Consider the following 5,616-nt stretch of genomic DNA (forward strand, 5'->3'; position numbering starts at 1 on the left):
TTAGTAGAAACAACTATAGCGGACGCTTAAGGGTGTGTTTGGTAGGGTGCATGGAGGGTGCATGAGGGCAAAAGTTCCCAATCCGACCCACTTTTGCTTGTTTGGTAGGGTGCGTGAGCTCATCTGAGCTATGCTCATCTGATGCATAAAAGTGTCCTCAGTCATGCTCATCTCATGCACCCCAGACAGGGTGCATCGAGGCAGCTATGCTGGCCCTGACACTCGTCCCCACCGAGCAGACCACGTCCAGATATGTTTATTTTTTTCAAAAAGAATCAAAATTTCAAAATTTGTTTAAATTTTCGAAAAACCTTAGAATTTCAGAAAAAATGAAAAGTTTGAATTTCAAAATTGTTTAAATTTTCAAAAAAATCATAATTTCAAAATTTGTTTGAATTTTCAATAAATATTTGAAATTTATTTTTTTCTAAAAAAATCATAAATGCTCGAAATTTCAAAAGGAAATCAAATTTTTTTTGAATTTTGAAAAAAATAGAATTTTATTTTTTTTATAAAATTTTCAAATTTTGTTTAAATTTTCAGAAAAACTCATAATTTCAAATATGTTCAAATTAAAAAAAGAATTTCAAAATTTATTTTAATTTTCCAAAAAAGATTAGAATATCAAATATTATTTAAAATTTCAAAATATGTTTAAATTTGTGTTGAGATTTTTTCGATTTTGTTCACCATTCAAAAAATATATTCAGAATTCGAAATTGTTCAGCATGTCTAAACACATGCAGGCTACCAAACAAAATCTCAGCTCAGCATGTCTCAACGCATACATCACTGCCAAACAACGACAACTGCATGGACTCAGCATGTCTACACTCAGCATGTATGACATGAGGACAACTAGGCTAGGTCCATACATGCTACCAAACACACCCTAAGGCGCCGAATAGGAACCAGCGTGGGCAACACATATCAGCGCCCGCGTCAAATAGACTGGCCCATGCATAGGAGGCCGCTGGATTGGGCCGTCCCATTGTCACACTCGAAAACATGGAAAAAGTCACAGGAGCTAGATTAACTAGGTAACGGGGACTATAAGAACTATCCCTCAACAAGCAGAAACTGTAGCGAGCCGGTCTTTTTCTCAGTAATTTTTTTCTTTTGTTCATATTTTGTTTCTTTTTCATTTTTTTCATTTTCCATTTTTCGTTTTTGCCTTTCTCAAAAAATGCTCGCACTTTTAAATTGTTCAAAACTGGAAATAATGTTCGTTTTTGCAAAATTTGTTCAAAAAGTACATGTATTTGCATTTTAAAAAATTCTATGGAAATGGCCCTAATTATTTTTCCAACATCCGTCAAATGGCCCCAATATTTTTTTCATGACCTTGCATGATCATTTCAAGGCATCATGCCAAGTTGCTTGGGTTGTTGACAAGTTTTGCATTTTTTGAAGTTTTCTTAGTTAAAACATGCTGATAAATAGTCGGACGTGTCGCAACTTGTATATGATGTTGAAAATCGTTCATACTAGGCATGGATTCCTACCATGGGCACCTACCTACTTTTGAAAGTTGGGGTTATTTCAACGATGTGCAAAAATAGACCATGTTCAACGGAGGGTGTGTTCGTGTAGAAGGGTCAGTTTGAAAGCACATTGTTTTTTTGACATCTATCAAATAGCCCCAAAAATTTCTACTAGCTTCTACGAACAATTCAAGGCATCAAGCCAAGTTGTTTGGATTTTTAACAAATTTTGCATTTTTCAGAGTTTTCTCAGTGAAAAATGGCCGATAAATGGCCGTCCACCTTGCAATGTGCAAACGATGTCAGAAGTCATATCTTGCAAAATTTGCAAACAATGTCAAAAGTCATTCAAACCTGCCACTGATGTTTCATATGTCTGTGCCAGGTTGCTGCAAGAAGTCGCGGTCATTTATTGATAGTCAAAAGTCACCGCCAGGTTGCTGCAAGAAGTCGCGGTCATTTATCCATAGTCAAAAATCACCAGTTAAGAGGAGTGTGCTAGACTAGGCCAGACGAGTGCATCAATGACCATGTAGTTTTCCTCATTTGAACACAGACATTTTCTTGTGTCCTAACCTTTTCCTAAAATTTGTCAACAATTTTGGAATTTCATATTGTGTAAGAAAATTTTACAAACTTGAACACGTTTTCTTAATTTGTTAAAAAATTCCAACAATTGTTGAAAATTTTGAACATAAATTGCAAACCACGTAATTTTTGAAACAATTATCAAGTTTTCTGAAACACAAAAAATTTCTTAAATTTGTGATAAAAAAATTAGAAAATGGAAACAATTTTTTAGTTCCAGAATTTTTGAAAAATTTGAACAATACTTGAAGACAGAACATCTTTGGTATACTAATTTTTTCAATTTTTCTACAGGTTTAAAAAATAATAGTAAAGTTCAAAACATAGAAAAATGAATTAACAAAAATCGAGAATGAAAACCGAAAATAGAAGAAGACAAAACGCTTAGGCATTGGCCCAACTAGGCCATGGCATCGCTCCCGTCAGGCGCCTGTTGGGCCGGCCCAAACATTGTGGATTTGGAAGAAGTTCATCGATTCTGAAATAAATGTTGACGGGTTTGAAAAAAATTCCTAGATTTTCAAAATAAGTCCACTAAAAAAATTTGCAACAAATTTTTTTGAGAAATTTTAAAAGATTCAAAATTTGAGAAAAAGTGCACGAATGTTATTTTAAAAAAGGTTCGTGCATTTGAAAAAAAAACAGAACAAAACTCAGTTAAAAAAAGAAGAAAAAACGGGGCTGAAAGTTCTCGGAGTTATATTTGCCTCATAAGAAGCGAAAAAGAAAGTAAGTGGGCACAACAAGTATTCTCTCCCGGCTGGTTACGTTACGATACACATGTCTTGTATCCGTGCGCTCGGCGCATGCGACGTATTTTTAGAAAAGATTATTCTACTCTTTATTATGAAGGGATACGAAGAGATCTCCATTGATGTGTTTAAGGGGGGTTGTATCGTAGTAGAAGTGTTAACATAAATGCATCTACTATATTTACCTTCTTATTTTTCTGAAGTACCACATCGCGAGATAAATGAGATCGTTGCAACCATGGAGGGCTTGGGCTTGGCTCTGCCCAACTACTAAATGAGGTGAGGGGAAATCTTCATGGGAACATAGAGAACATTCTCAAGAAATTTGATCGTTTTCTAAATAAGGTGCATCCAGGGCCGGTTCTGGGATTGTTGGGGCCCGGGGCGAGAGTAGAGCTCGGGGCCCCTTAGAGCGTGCCCTCATGACTGATTTCCTAACCGTCTTTCTGCTTCCTATTCGATCCCAAGGTTCAATCTTGCATCCAACACCCGACGAATTTGCTTTACTTACTAGGAGGATGAATTGAAGTACTATCACATCTAGTGCATTTTTAGTGAAAAATAAATTAACCGTAATCATGGTATAGTTTCTTTTCCATGACTAGTGCTTGCATTTGTGTGTTCCATATATCATTGCAAAGATCAAACGCAATCCAATCAATTTATTTGATGGGGCAATCTAATCAATTTAGTGAGAAAGCATCTATACGTTGCAATTAGCACCAGACGTGGTGGCTCTTAAACAGATGCCACGTAATTATTATTATTTATATGTTTTCTCTAAGCCTCACATCAAGGTCTCTACAATGGACATGCCCTTAGTATGGAGTACCATATTAACTCGATAAAAAATCTTATTAATCATAACATTGATTTCACAAATGACAAAAGCCTAATAATATCTATAGTAACCACGGCCACTCAATCAATTATCAATGAAGATCGAATATTGATTATCATTTATAACTTTTTAGTAATTATTATCATGGAAAAAGCAAAATCATTAGGGCATAATACCTTATCTAGAATCAGCTTTTCATCTCATTGACGGGAAACGCCGGCAGCGCAGCATGGCGCATGCTTGGTGGCGATCCCTTGTACGCCGTCGTCAACTGGTTCCGGCGGTCGCGAGGTGAAGAGGCGAAAAATCCATCTGGCGGCAGCCGCCGACTATGCCCGGCATGCGTGCGTGAAGTCATAACTGACACGCGGCTGACTCGATCTATGATCCAAGCCTGTGCGTAATTAGTTTTTTTTGAGACAAGCCTAATTAGTGGCCAACAACGTAGTAACTTGGGCCAACTTAGCAGCACGATTTATCAGCCCATGCAGGGTTTCAACTTAGCAGCAGGCCTGGGTGGGGGCCCATCCACTCCGGGGGCCCGGGGCGGCCACCCCCTGCCCCCCATCAGGACCGGGCCTGGGTGCATCTTGCTAGCGCCTTTGTACTAAAACATAAATAAGGTGTGTGCAGGCCCGTCCAGTGGGCTGTGCGAGCAGTTCGACCGAGCGCTTCCTCCCAATCGATCGATCGTACGCCCCGAGCCTCTCCCCAACTCCCCCTCTGGGCCAGCCTTCTGCCCCACTATTCTTTCCAGCCTTCCTGAATTCGCCTAACAAATTCGAGCAGAAACGAGCCCCAGCAAGGTCCAACGTAGCCAGGAAAAGCAGAAGGCAGCCGCTGCTAGCCGGCGGTCAAGCGCTCGGGCTTAGGCCAGATTGATTTGGAGATTTATTTGATGAATCACCGACCAGTCCATGTCCATCAGGTGGCCCCAAGACCAAGAAGTATTATTTAGGTCATTTTTCATGTTCAATAATTTAATGGTTAATGGGTATACTGTATATGTGCATCAGTTCTTAAGTAAGTTACTTAATAAACTGTTCTATGTTTATTGCTTCACCGATGTGTTCTTTATAGAAGATAGTTGGTGTATTTGATACATTCCATAATATTGTACAAAATACCGCATATTTAAAGGTAATGGCTTAAACAAGAGTGTTCTTTAGTTGTATATAAATATTTTAATTACAAGAATTTTTAAAACTTTAGGACTTCATTTTGCATTTCCCACCGGGCCCCGAATTCCTAAAGACGGCCCTGGGTGTGTGTGCGTGCGCTTATGTCTTAGCAAACTTTACTATCAAGTCTTGTAAGCCGACTGTAACTTTATATCGGAGTAATGAATATCTCTTCCCCTCACATGAAAGTACTATGAAGTCGCTATTTATTTCTTACACACATCACAGTAGTCTACTCGTTGGTGCTTAAATATTCATACATAGGGTAGGAGAGAGCTCTTATGATCAAAATTAATAAATCAAATATGCTAGGTACTAGGTAGGTTCTATGATACTCTGGCTACATGCATCTAGTAGGGTAGAGTACTCATATGCAAGGCTCGTCACTAAGGATCATAGTCTACTACCCCATTTCCCGTCCCGCTTTTCGATTCAGCTATAACCAACTGGGCCTGGGAGGCATCAAGAATAGAGTGTGTGCAAGCAGACATGGTTACTCTTGCACATAAGAAATACTGACCTCTCATATGAACTAATTTTGGACATGAAACCGCTCAGGGTTTTCTTTAGTTTCTAGAGCAGGTTTAGGCATGCCGCATCTCTGGATTGATCCATGTTAATTTGCAACAAGTGCTTCGGGACACCTCTGTTAAGACATTTAGAAGGGAGCGTCTACGCACAAATTGTATGAAAAAATTATGTTTCATTTACAATCATGACATGCACCTAATACCTGAAGAAAGTTTCTTTCTTTCAAAAAAGAAGGATTA

The sequence above is a fragment of the Triticum dicoccoides genome, chromosome 6A (genome assembly GCF_002162155.2).
Source record: "Triticum dicoccoides isolate Atlit2015 ecotype Zavitan chromosome 6A, WEW_v2.0, whole genome shotgun sequence".
NCBI lineage: Eukaryota > Viridiplantae > Streptophyta > Magnoliopsida > Poales > Poaceae > Triticum > Triticum dicoccoides.